This window comes from Pseudophryne corroboree, unplaced genomic scaffold (genome assembly GCF_028390025.1).
Source record: "Pseudophryne corroboree isolate aPseCor3 unplaced genomic scaffold, aPseCor3.hap2 scaffold_584, whole genome shotgun sequence".
Lineage (NCBI taxonomy): Eukaryota > Metazoa > Chordata > Amphibia > Anura > Myobatrachidae > Pseudophryne > Pseudophryne corroboree.
This window is the reverse complement of record NW_026970183.1, coordinates 396077-410881: the sequence shown is the minus strand read 5'-3', so window position 1 is coordinate 410881 and position 14805 is coordinate 396077. Positions and strand designations below refer to the sequence as shown.

Below are 14805 nucleotides of genomic sequence, written 5' to 3'. Positions count from 1 at the left end.
AGAGCCGACCAGGGGAAACACAAATTATGCAGTCAAGTTTCCCACATTTGGGGAAATCGCAGGAGCAGCACACCCAGATTGCAATGGGTGAGCCTTTCCCTGGGAGAAGCACCTTCCTGATCATAGTATCTCACCTGGCAGGTAAGTAGGAGTTGGGCTAGTGCTGGGGAGGGTCGCTGCTCGGGTACCCCCCTGTCAAGTGAAGGAGATCCAACTGAGGCAGCACAAGGGAACTCTCGAAAGAAGAACAAGGCTAGAGGAAGATCTGAGACAAAGAAATCTGACTTTTACCAGAGCTGACCAGAGGAAAGCACAAACACAGTACCCCACTACCACCAGGAAACATTAACGCCACTGCATCCTTGCTGCTTTCTCATGTGGAAGTCTATTTAATGTGAAAACAAGGTGATATCTAATTAGCACACAGAAAAGAAAATTAAGTGAATTTTTGAAAGAAAACAATACTGTCAATATACTATTAAAACAAATTAAAATGGTAAAAGTTATTGTACTTTAAGTAAAAATAAAAGAGCAAAAATATCAATCCCAGTTTTGGATTACTTTAATTAACAAAAAAAATGCATATAGCAGAGGATAGTTTCAATCTTTCTACCTCTGGGTTATGGGCCCAGCATGCTTCCATTGCAGTACTCTGCTGCACATGTAAGTGCAAGAGATCCTGAAGCACTCACTCATCATGGGAAAGTACCAATGTGTTTCTTCATTGGTTGATGGCAGAAACATCTTACAAAAACACTCCAGATTATTGACTTTTTAAAGTTTTTCTAGGAAACGTTCTAGATGATTGTTTATTAGCCTTTGTCAGTATGTAATTTTGCAAAGTGTCGCTGTGGCGCAATCAGTTAGTGTGTATGGCTATTAACCAAAAGGTTGGTGGTTCAATCCCACCCAGGGATGTAATTGACTTTGTTATCAGATTTTGGTGATCTTTAAGTAGACAAGTCAAAATTTCAAACCCCCTGTTATGGTGTTAGGTATTTAGACTTCTCTGATGTAATCAGAGTTAGATTTGATTCAGTGATTTTATAAAAACAGCTAGGAAGCACAATTTAGCAGTGGGTTGCAAAGAAAAAGAAATATGCTGGCAAAAAAAATCCAATTGAGTGATTAAACAGCTCTTGGATGGTTTTTCACCTATTACTAAATTAAACTTGCTTCATTGGAAAGGCAGCAAGATGCATCCTCATTTCAATATCTACTGAAATAATACAGGTTGACACCAGGAAACATTAACGCCACTGCATCCTTGCTGCTTTCTCATGTGGAAGTCTGTTTAATGTGAAAACAAGGTGATATCTAATTAGCACACAGGTAAGGAATTAAGAAAATCTTTATTAAAGGGTGAAGATGTTTCTCACAAAATCGTTGCCCCAATGCATCATTGAAATTCAAGCTGGAAAGATGATTTTAATATATCACTTGTACATTTTGTATTGCTCTTCTGGTGACAATGTAGTTTGTTTTTGTCAATTACCATTTTAATAATCGGGTAAAGAAAATTAATTGGATTTTTGAAAGAAAACAATACTGTCAATATACTATTAAAACAAATTAAAATGGTAAAAGTTATTGTACTTTAAGTAAAAATAAAAGAGCAAAAATATCAATCCCAGTTTTGGATTACTTTAATTAACAAAAAAAAATGCATATAGCAGAGGATAGTTTCAATCTGCCTACCTCTGGGTTATGGACCCAGCATGCTTCCATTACAGTACTCTGCTGCACATGTAAGTGCAAGAGGTCCTGAAGCACTCACTTATCATGGGAAAGTTCCAATGTGTTTCTTTATTGGTTGATGGAAGAAACATCTTACAAAAACTCTCCACATTATTGACTTTTTAAAATGTTTCTAGGAAACGTTCTAGATGAATGCTTATTAGCATTTGTCAGTATGTACTTTTGCAAAGTGTCGCTGTGGCGCAATCAGTCTGTGTGTATGGTTATTAACTAAAAGGTTGGTGGTTCAATCCCACCCAGGGACGTAATTGACCTTGTTATCAGATTTTGGTGATCTTTAAGTAGACAAGTCAAAATTTCAAACCCCCTTTTATGGTGTAGGGTACCTGGCCTTCTCTGATGTAATCAGAGTTAGATTTGATTCAGTGATTTTATAAAAACAGCTAGGAAGCACAATTTAGCAGTGAGTTGCAGAGAAAAAGAAATATGCTGGCAAAAAAATCCAATTGAGTGATTAAACAGCTCTTCATTTTCTGGCTTTATTTTTATGCTAACAAATTTGTTCTCTGAAAAGTGTCCACAAAGCCAAGTCTCTGATTAACACCTTTGTAGGGATGGTTTTTCACCTATTACTAAATTAAACTTGCTTCATTGGAAAGGCAGCAAGATGCATCCTCATTTCAATGTCTACTGAAATAATACAGGTTGACACCAGGAAACATTAACGCCACTGCATCCTTGCTGCTTTCGCATGTGGAAGTCTGTTTAATGTGAAAACAAGGTGATATCTAATTAGCACACAGGTAAGGAATTAAGAAAATCTTTATTTAAGGGTGAAGATGTTTCTCACAAAATCGTTGCCCCAATGCATCATTGAAATTCAAGCTGGAAAGATGATTTTAATATATCACTTGTACATTTTGTATTGCTCTTCTGGTGACAATGTAGTTTGTTTTTGTCAATTACCATTATAAAAATAGGGTAAAGAAAATTAAGTGGATTTTTGAAAGAAAACAATACTGTCAATATACTATTAAAACAAATTAAAATGGTAAAAGTTATTGTACTTTAAAGTAAAAATAAAAGAGCAAAAATATCAATCCCAGTTTTGGATTACTTTAATTAACAATAAAAAATGCATATAGCAGAGGATAGTTTCAATCTGCCTACCTCTGGGTTATGGGCCCAGCATGTTTCCAATGCAGTACTCTGCTGCACATGTAAGTGCAAGAGATCCTGAAGCACTCACTCATCATGGGAAAGTACCAATGTGTTTCTTCGTTGGTTGATGGAAGAAACATCTTACAAAAACTCTCCAGATTATTGACTTTTTAAAGTTTTTCTAGGAATCGTTCTAGATGAATGCTTATTAGCCTTTGTCAGTATGAAAGTTTGCAAAGTGTCTCTGTGGCGCAATCGGTTAGTGTGTTCAGCTATTAATCAAAAGGTTGGTGGTTCAATCCCTCCCAGGGACATAATTGACCTTGTGATCAGATTTTGGTGATATTTAAGTAGACAAGTCAAAATTGCAAACCCCCTGTTATGGTGTAGGGTACCTGGCCTTCTCTGATGTAATCAGGGTTAGATTTGATTAAGTGATTTTATTAAAAAACAGCTAGGAAGCACAATTTAGCAGTGGGTTGCAGAGAAAAAGAATAATGCTGGCAGAAAAATCCAATTGAGTGATTAAACAGCTCTTCATATTCTGGCTTTATTTTTATGATAACAAATTTGTTCTCTGAAAAGTGTCCACAAAGCCAAATATCTGATTAACATCTTTGTAGGGATGGTTTTTCACCTATTACTAAATTAAACTTGCTTCATTGGAAAGGCAGCAAGATGCATCCTCATTTCAATATCTACGGAAATAATACAGGTTGACACCAGGAAACATTAACGCCACTGCATCTTTACTGTTTTCTCATGTGGAAGTCTGTTTAATGTGAAAACAAGGTGATATCTAATTAGCACACAGGTAAGGAATTAAGAAAATCTTTATTTAAGGGTGAAGATGTTTCTCACAAAATCGTTGCCCCAATGCATCATTGAAATTCAAGCTGGAAAGATGATTTTAATATATCACTTGTACATTTTGTATTGCTCTTCTGGTGACAATGTAGTTTGTTTTTGTCAATTACCATTTTAATAATCGGGTAAAGAAAATTAAGTGGATTTTTGAAAGAAAACAATACTGTCAATATACTATTAAAACAAATTAAAATGGTAAAAGTTATTGTACTTTAAGTAAAAATAAAAGAGCAAAAATATCAATCCCAGTTTTGGATTACGTTAATTAACAAAAAAAAAATGCATATAGCAGAGGATAGTTTCAATCTGCCTACCTCTGGGTTATGGACCCAGCATGCTTCCATTACAGTACTCTGCTGCACATGTAAGTGCAGAAGATCCTGAAGCACTCACTCATCATGGGAAAGTACCAATGTGTTTCTTCATTGGTTGATGGAAGAAACATCTTACAAAAACTCTCCACATTATTGACTTTTTAAAATGTTTCTAGGAATCGTTCTAGATGAATGCTTATTAGCCTTTGTCAGTATGTACTTTTGCAAAGTGTCGCTGTGGCGCAATCAGTTAGTGTGTAAGGCTATTAACCAAAAGGTTGGTGGTTCAATCCCACCCAGGGACTTAATTGACCTTGTTATCAGATTTTGGTGATCTTTAAGTAGACAAGTCAAAATTTCAAACCCCCTGTTATGGTGTAGGCTACCTGGCCTTCTCTGATGTAGTTAGATTTGATTCAGTGATTTTATAAAAACAGCTAGGAAGCACAATTTAGCAGTGGGTTGCAGAGAAAAAGAAATATGCTGGCAGAAAAATCCAATTGAGTGATTAAACAGCTCTTCATTTTCTGGCTTTATTTTTATGCTAACTAATTTGTTCTCTGAAAAGTGTCCACAAAGCCAAGTATCTGATTAACATATTTGTAGGGATGGTTTTTCATCTATTACTAAATTAAACTTGCTTCATTGGAAAGGCAGCAAGATGCATCCTCATTTCAATATCTACTGAAATAATACAGGTTGACACCAGGAAACATTAACGCCACTGCATCCTTGCTGCTTTCTCATGTGGAAGTCTGTTTAATGTGAAAACAAGGTGATATCTAATTAGCACACAGGTAAGGAATTAAGAAAATCTTTATTTAAGGGTGAAGATGTTTCTCACATAATCGTTGCCCCAATGCATCATTGAAATTCAAGCTGGAAAGATGATTTTAATGTATCACTTGTACATTTTGTATTGCTCTTCTGGTGACAATGTAGTTTGTTTTTGTCAATTACCATTTTAATAATAGGGTAAAGAAAATTAAGTGGATTTTTGAAAGAAAACAATACTGTCAATATACTATTAAAACAAATTAAAATGGTAAAAGTTATTGTACTTTAAGTAAAAATAAAAGCTAAAATATCAATCCCAGTTTTGGATTACTTTAATGAACAAAAAAAAATGCATATAGCAAAGGATAGTTTCAATCTGCCTACCTCTGGGTTATGGGCCCAGCATGCTTCCATTGCAGTACTCTGCTGCACATTTAAGTGCAAGAGATCCTGAAGCACTCACTCATCATGCGAAAGTACCAATGTGTTTCTTCATTGGTTGCTGGAAGAAACATCTTACAAAAACTCTCCAGATTATTGACTTTTTAAAGTTTTTCTAGGAAACGTTCTAGATGAATGCTTATTAGTCTTTGTCAGTATGGACTTTTTGCAAAGTGTCTCTGTGGCGCAATCTGTTAGTGTGTTCAGCTATTAATCAAAAGGTTGGTGGTTCAATCCCACCCAGGGACGTAATTGACCTTGTGATCAGATTTTGGTGATATTTAAGTAGACAAGTCAAAATTGCAAACCCTCTCTTATGGTGTAGGGTACCTGGCCTTCTCTGATGTAATCAGAGTTAGATTTGATTAAGTGATTTTATAAAAAAAACAGCTAGGAAGCACAATTTAGCAGTGGGTTGCAGAGAAAAAGAAAAATGCTGGCAGAAAAATCCAATTGAGTGATTAAACAGCTCTTCATTTTCTGGCTTTATTTTTATGATAACAAATTTGTTCTCTGAAAAGTGTCCACAAAGCCAAGTATCTGATTAACATCTTTGTAGGGATGGTTTTTCACCTATTACTAAATTAAACTTGCTTCATTGGAAAGGCAGCAAGATGCATCCTCATTTCAATATCTACGGAAATAATACAGGTTGACACCAGGAAACATTAACGCCACTGCATCTTTGCTGTTTTCTCATGTGGAAGTCTGTTTAATGTGAAAACAAGGTGATATCTAATTAGCACACAGGTAAGGAATTAAGAAAATCTTTATTTAAGGGTGAAGATGTTTCTCACAAAATCGTTGCCCCAATGCATCATTGAAATTCAAGCTGGAAAGATGATTTTAATATATCACTTGTACATTTTGTATTGCTCTTCTGGTGACAATGTAGTTTGTTTTTGTCAATTACCATTTTAAAAATCGGGTAAAGAAAATTAATTGGATTTTTGAAAGAAAACAATACTGTCAATATACTATTAAAACAAATTAAAATGGTAAAAGTTATTGTACTTTAAGTAAAAATAAAAGCTAAAATATCAATCCCAGTTTTGGATTACTTTAATGAACAAAAAAAAAATGCATATAGCAAAGGATAGTTTCAATCTGCCTACCTCTGGGTTATGGGCCCAGCATGCTTCCAGTGCAGTACTCTGCTGCACATGTAAGTGCAAGAGATCCTGAAGCACTCACTCATCATGCGAAAGTACCAATGTGTTTCTTCATTGGTTGCTGGAAGAAACATCTTACAAAAACTCTCCAGATTATTGACTTTTTAAAGTTTTTCTAGGAAACGTTCTAGATGAATGCTTATTAGTCTTTGTCAGTATGTACTTTTTGCAAAGTGTCTCTGTGGCGCAATCGGTTAGTGTGTTCAGCTATTAATCAGAAGGTTGGTGGTTCAATCCCACCCAGGGACGTAATTGACATTGTGATCAGATTTTGGTAATATTTAAGTAGACAAGTCAAAATTGCAAAACCCCTCTTATGGTGTAGGGTACCTGGCCTTCTCTGATGTAATCAGAGTTAGATTTGATTAAGTGATTTTATAAAAAAAACAGCTAGGAAGCACAATTTAGCAGTGGGTTGCAGAGAAAAAGAAAAATGCTGGCAGAAAAATCCAATTGAGTGATTAAACAGCTCTTCATTTTCTGGCTTTATTTTTATGATAACAAATTTGTTCTCTGAAAAGTGTCCACAAAGCCAAGTATCTGATTAACATCTTTGTAGGGATGGTTTTTCACCTATTACTAAATTAAACTTGCTTCATTGGAAAGGCAGCAAGATGCATCCTCATTTCAATATCTACGGAAATAATACAGGTTGACACCAGGAAACATTAACGCCACTGCATCTTTGCTGTTTTCTCATGTGGAAGTCTGTTTAATGTGAAAACAAAGTGATATCTAATTAGCACACAGGTAAGGAATTAAGAAAATCTTTATTTAAGGGTGAAGATGTTTCTCACAAAATCGTTGCCCCAATGCATCATTGAAATTCAAGCTGGAAAGATGATTTTAATATATCACTTGTACATTTTGTATTGCTCTTCTGGTGACAATGTAGTTTGTTTTTGTCAATTACCATTTTAATAATCGGGTAAAGAAAATTAATTGGATTTTTGAAAGAAAACAATACTGTCAATATACTATTAAAACAAATTAAAATGGTAAAAGTTATTGTACTTTAAGTAAAAATAAAAGAGCAAAAATATCAATCCCAGTTTTGGATTACTTTAATTAACAAAAAAAAAATGCATATAGCAGAGGATAGTTTCAATCTGCCTACCTCTGGGTTATGGACCCAGCATGCTTTCATAACAGTACTCTGCTGCACATGTAAATGCAAGAGATCCTGAAGCACTCACTCATCATGGGAAAGTACCAATGTGTTTCTTCATTGGTTGATGGAAGAAACATCTTACAAAAACTCTCCAGATTATTGACTATTTAAAGTTTTTATAGGAAACGTTCTAGATGAATGCTTATTAGCCTTTGTCAGTATGTACTTTTGCAAAGTGTCGCTGTGGCGCAATCAGTTAGTGTGTACAGCTATTAACCAAAAGGTTGGTGGTTCAATCCCACCCAGGGACATTATTGACCTTGTTATCAGATTTTGTTGATCTTTAAGTAGACAAGTCAAAATTTCGAAAACCCCTGTTATGGTGTAGGGTACCTGGCCTTCTCTGATGTAATCAGAGTTAGATTTGATTCAGTGATTTTATAAAAACAGCTAGGAAGCACAATTTAGCAGTGGGTTGCAGAGAAAAAGAAATATGCTATCAAAAAAATCCAATTGAGTGATTAAACAGCTCTTCATTTTCTGGCTTTATTTTTATGCTAACAAATTTGTTCTCTGAAAAGTGTCCACAAAGCCAAGTCTCTGATTAACACCTTTGTAGGGATGGTTTTTCACCTATTACTAAATTAAACTTGCTTCATTGGAAAGGCAGCAAGATGCATCCTCATTTCAATATCTACTGAAATAATACAGGTTGACACCAGGAAACATTAACGCCACTGCATCCTTGCTGCTTTCTCATGTGGAAGTCTGTTTAATGTGAAAACAAGGTGATATCTAATTAGCAAACAGGTAAGGAATTAAGAAAATCTTTATTTAAGGGTGAAGATGTTTCTCACAAAATCGTTGCCCCAATGCATCATTGAAATTCAAGCTGGAAAGATGATTTTAATATATCACTTGTACATTTTGTATTGCTCTTCTGGTGACAATGTAGTTTGTTTTTGTCAGTTACCATTTTAATAATCGGGTAAAGAAAATTAATTGGATTTTTGAAAGAAAACAATACTGTCAATATACTATTAAAACAAATTAAAATGGTAAAAGTTATTGTACTTTAAGTAAAAATAAAAGCTAAAATATCAATCCCAGTTTTGGATTACTTTAATGAACAAAAAAAAATGCATATAGCAGAGGATAGTTTCAATCTGCCTACCTCTGGGTTATGGACCCAGCATGCTTCCATTACAGTACTCTGCTGCACATGTAAGTGCAAGAGATCCTGAAGCACTCACTCATCATGGGAAAGTACCAATGTGTTTCTTCATTGGTTGATGGAAGAAACATCTTACAAAAACTCTCCACATTATTGACTTTTTAAAATGTTTCTAGGAATCGTTCTAGATGAATGCTTATTAGCCTTTGTCAGTAAGTACTTTTGCAAAGTGTCGCTGTGGCGCAATCAGTTAGTGTGTAAGGCTATTAACCAAAAGGTTGGTGGTTCAATCCCACCCAGGGACTTAATTGACCTTGTTATCAGATTTTGGTGATCTTTAAGCAGACAAGTCAAAATTTCAAACCCCCTGTTATGGTGTAGGGCAGGCCTGGCCAACCTGTGGCTCTCCAGATGTAGTGAAACTACACATCCCAGCATGCCCTGCCACAGTTTTAGCATTCCCTAATAGCAAAACTGTGGCAAGGCATGATGGGAAGTGTAGTTTTACAACAGCTGGAGAGCCACAGGTTGGCCAGGCCTGGTGTAGGGTACCTGGCCTTCTCTGATGTAATCAGAGTTAGATTTGATTCAGTGATTTTATAAAAACAGCTAGGAAGCACAATTTAGCAGTGGGTTGCAGAGAAAAAGAAATATGCTGGCAGAAAAATCCAATTGAGTGATTAAACAGCTCTTCATTTTCTGGCTTTATTTTTATGCTAACTAATTTGTTCTCTGAAAAGTGTCCACAAAGCCAAGTATCTGATTAACATATTTGTAGGGATGGTTTTTCACCTATTACTAAATTAAACTTGCTTCATTGGAAAGGCAGCAAGATGCATCCTCATTTCAATATCTACTGAAATAATACAGGTTGACACCAGGAAACATTAACGCCACTGCATCCTTGCTGCTTTCTCATGTGGAAGTCTGTTTAATGTGAAAACAAGGTGATATCTAATTAGCACACAGGTAAGGAATTAAGAAAATCTTTATTTAAGGGTGAAGATGTTTCTCACATAATCGTTGCCCCAATGCATCATTGAAATTCAAGCTGGAAAGATGATTTTAATGTATCACTTGTACATTTTGTATTGCTCTTCTGGTGACAATGTAGTTTGTTTTTGTCAATTACCATTTTAATAATAGGGTAAAGAAAATTAAGTGGATTTTTGAAAGAAAACAATACTGTCAATATACTATTAAAACAAATTAAAATGGTAAAAGTTATTGTACTTTAAGTAAAAATAAAAGCTAAAATATCAATCCCAGTTTTGGATTACTTTAATGAACAAAAAAAAATGCATATAGCAAAGGATAGTTTCAATCTGCCTACCTCTGGGTTATGGGCCCAGCATGCTTCCATTGCAGTACTCTGCTGCACATTTAAGTGCAAGAGATCCTGAAGCACTCACTCATCATGCGAAAGTACCAATGTGTTTCTTCATTGGTTGCTGGAAGAAACATCTTACAAAAACTCTCCAGATTATTGACTTTTTAAAGTTTTTCTAGGAAACGTTCTAGATGAATGCTTATTAGTCTTTGTCAGTATGGACTTTTTGCAAAGTGTCTCTGTGGCGCAATCTGTTAGTGTGTTCAGCTATTAATCAAAAGGTTGGTGGTTCAATCCCACCCAGGGACGTAATTGACCTTGTGATCAGATTTTGGTGATATTTAAGTAGACAAGTCAAAATTGCAAACCCTCTCTTATGGTGTAGGGTACCTGGCCTTCTCTGATGTAATCAGAGTTAGATTTGATTAAGTGATTTTATAAAAAAAACAGCTAGGAAGCACAATTTAGCAGTGGGTTGCAGAGAAAAAGAAAAATGCTGGCAGAAAAATCCAATTGAGTGATTAAACAGCTCTTCATTTTCTGGCTTTATTTTTATGATAACAAATTTGTTCTCTGAAAAGTGTCCACAAAGCCAAGTATCTGATTAACATCTTTGTAGGGATGGTTTTTCACCTATTACTAAATTAAACTTGCTTCATTGGAAAGGCAGCAAGATGCATCCTCATTTCAATATCTACGGAAATAATACAGGTTGACACCAGGAAACATTAACGCCACTGCATCTTTGCTGTTTTCTCATGTGGAAGTCTGTTTAATGTGAAAACAAGGTGATATCTAATTAGCACACAGGTAAGGAATTAAGAAAATCTTTATTTAAGGGTGAAGATGTTTCTCACAAAATCGTTGCCCCAATGCATCATTGAAATTCAAGCTGGAAAGATGATTTTAATATATCACTTGTACATTTTGTATTGCTCTTCTGGTGACAATGTAGTTTGTTTTTGTCAATTACCATTTTAAAAATCGGGTAAAGAAAATTAATTGGATTTTTGAAAGAAAACAATACTGTCAATATACTATTAAAACAAATTAAAATGGTAAAAGTTATTGTACTTTAAGTAAAAATAAAAGCTAAAATATCAATCCCAGTTTTGGATTACTTTAATGAACAAAAAAAAAAATGCATATAGCAAAGGATAGTTTCAATCTGCCTACCTCTGGGTTATGGGCCCAGCATGCTTCCAGTGCAGTACTCTGCTGCACATGTAAGTGCAAGAGATCCTGAAGCACTCACTCATCATGCGAAAGTACCAATGTGTTTCTTCATTGGTTGCTGGAAGAAACATCTTACAAAAACTCTCCAGATTATTGACTTTTTAAAGTTTTTCTAGGAAACGTTCTAGATGAATGCTTATTAGTCTTTGTCAGTATGTACTTTTTGCAAAGTGTCTCTGTGGCGCAATCGGTTAGTGTGTTCAGCTATTAATCAGAAGGTTGGTGGTTCAATCCCACCCAGGGACGTAATTGACATTGTGATCAGATTTTGGTAATATTTAAGTAGACAAGTCAAAATTGCAAAACCCCTCTTATGGTGTAGGGTACCTGGCCTTCTCTGATGTAATCAGAGTTAGATTTGATTAAGTGATTTTATAAAAAAAACAGCTAGGAAGCACAATTTAGCAGTGGGTTGCAGAGAAAAAGAAAAATGCTGGCAGAAAAATCCAATTGAGTGATTAAACAGCTCTTCATTTTCTGGCTTTATTTTTATGATAACAAATTTGTTCTCTGAAAAGTGTCCACAAAGCCAAGTATCTGATTAACATCTTTGTAGGGATGGTTTTTCACCTATTACTAAATTAAACTTGCTTCATTGGAAAGGCAGCAAGATGCATCCTCATTTCAATATCTACGGAAATAATACAGGTTGACACCAGGAAACATTAACGCCACTGCATCTTTGCTGTTTTCTCATGTGGAAGTCTGTTTAATGTGAAAACAAAGTGATATCTAATTAGCACACAGGTAAGGAATTAAGAAAATCTTTATTTAAGGGTGAAGATGTTTCTCACAAAATCGTTGCCCCAATGCATCATTGAAATTCAAGCTGGAAAGATGATTTTAATATATCACTTGTACATTTTGTATTGCTCTTCTGGTGACAATGTAGTTTGTTTTTGTCAATTACCATTTTAATAATCGGGTAAAGAAAATTAATTGGATTTTTGAAAGAAAACAATACTGTCAATATACTATTAAAACAAATTAAAATGGTAAAAGTTATTGTACTTTAAGTAAAAATAAAAGAGCAAAAATATCAATCCCAGTTTTGGATTACTTTAATTAACAAAAAAAAAATGCATATAGCAGAGGATAGTTTCAATCTGCCTACCTCTGGGTTATGGACCCAGCATGCTTTCATAACAGTACTCTGCTGCACATGTAAATGCAAGAGATCCTGAAGCACTCACTCATCATGGGAAAGTACCAATGTGTTTCTTCATTGGTTGATGGAAGAAACATCTTACAAAAACTCTCCAGATTATTGACTATTTAAAGTTTTTATAGGAAACGTTCTAGATGAATGCTTATTAGCCTTTGTCAGTATGTACTTTTGCAAAGTGTCGCTGTGGCGCAATCAGTTAGTGTGTACAGCTATTAACCAAAAGGTTGGTGGTTCAATCCCACCCAGGGACATTATTGACCTTGTTATCAGATTTTGTTGATCTTTAAGTAGACAAGTCAAAATTTCGAAAACCCCTGTTATGGTGTAGGGTACCTGGCCTTCTCTGATGTAATCAGAGTTAGATTTGATTCAGTGATTTTATAAAAACAGCTAGGAAGCACAATTTAGCAGTGGGTTGCAGAGAAAAAGAAATATGCTATCAAAAAAATCCAATTGAGTGATTAAACAGCTCTTCATTTTCTGGCTTTATTTTTATGCTAACAAATTTGTTCTCTGAAAAGTGTCCACAAAGCCAAGTCTCTGATTAACACCTTTGTAGGGATGGTTTTTCACCTATTACTAAATTAAACTTGCTTCATTGGAAAGGCAGCAAGATGCATCCTCATTTCAATATCTACTGAAATAATACAGGTTGACACCAGGAAACATTAACGCCACTGCATCCTTGCTGCTTTCTCATGTGGAAGTCTGTTTAATGTGAAAACAAGGTGATATCTAATTAGCAAACAGGTAAGGAATTAAGAAAATCTTTATTTAAGGGTGAAGATGTTTCTCACAAAATCGTTGCCCCAATGCATCATTGAAATTCAAGCTGGAAAGATGATTTTAATATATCACTTGTACATTTTGTATTGCTCTTCTGGTGACAATGTAGTTTGTTTTTGTCAATTACCATTTTAATAATAGGGTAAAGAAAATTAAGTGGATTTTTGAAAGAAAACAATACTGTCAATATACTATTAAAACAAATTAAAATGGTAAAAGTTATTGTACTTTAAGTAAAAATAAAAGCTAAAATATCAATCCCAGTTTTGGATTACTTTAATGAACAAAAAAAAAATGCATATAGCAAAGGATAGTTTCAATCTGCCTACCTCTGGGTTATGGGCCCAGCATGCTTCCATTGCAGTACTCTGCTGCACATGTAAGTGCAAGAGATCCTGAAGCACTCACTCATCATGCGAAAGTACCAATGTGTTTCTTCATTGGTTGCTGGAAGAAACATCTTACAAAAACTCTCCAGATTATTGACTTTTTAAAGTTTTTCTAGGAAACGTTCTAGATGAATGCTTATTAGTCTTTGTCAGTATATTCTTTTTGCAAAGTGTCTCTGTGGCGCAATCGGTTAGTGTGTTCAGCTATTAATCAAAAGGTTGGTGGTTCAATCCCACCCAGGGATGTAATTGACCTTGTGATCAGATTTTGGTGATATTTAAGTAGACAAGTCAAAATTGCAAACCCCCTCTTATGGTGTAGGGTACCTGGCCTTCTCTGATGTAATCAGAGTTAGATTTGATTAAGTGATTTTATAAAAAAACAGCTAGGAAGCACAATTTAGCAGTGGGTTGCAGAGAAAAAGAAAAATGCTGGCAGAAAAATACAATTGAGTGATTAAACAGCTCTTCATTTTCTGGCTTTATTTTTATGATAACAAATTTGTTCTCTGAAAAGTGTCCACAAAGCCAAGTATCTGATTAACATATTTGTAGGGATGGTTTTTCACCTATTACTAAATTAAACTTGCTTCATTGGAAAGGCAGCAAGATGCATCCTCATTTCAATATCTACTGAAATAATACAGGTTGACACCAGGAAACATTAACGCCACTGCATCCTTGCTGCTTTCTCATGTGGAAGTCTGTTTAATGTGAAAACAAGGTGATATCTAATTAGCACACAGGTAAGGAATTAAGAAAATCTTTATTTAAGGGTAAAGATGTTTCTCACAAAATCATTGCCCCAATGCATCATTGAAATTCAAGCTGGAAAGATGATTTTAATATATCACTTGTACATTTTGTATTGCTCTTCTGGTGACAATGTAGTTTATTTTTGTCAATTACCATTTTAATAATAGGGTAAAGAAAATTAAGTGGATTTTTGAAAGAAAACAATACTGTCAATATACTATTAAAACAAATTAAAATGGTAAAAGTTATTGTACTTTAAGTAAAAATAAAAGCTAAAATATCAATCCCAGTTTTGGATTACTTTAATGAACAAAAAAAAAATGCATATAGCAAAGGATAGTTTCAATCTGCCTACCTCTGGGTTATGGGCCCAGCATGCTTCCATTGCAGTACTCTGCTGCACATGTAAGTGCAAGAGATCCTGA

The 14805-nt window shown here is 34.8% G+C and overlaps 1 pseudogene; it reads right to left on the bottom strand.

Moving 5' to 3' along the window:
• Positions 1-7: 7 nt before the first annotated feature.
• LOC135034546 (U1 spliceosomal RNA) lies at positions 8-149 on the bottom strand (annotated as a pseudogene).
• Between the last annotated feature and the right edge of the window lie 14656 nt (positions 150-14805).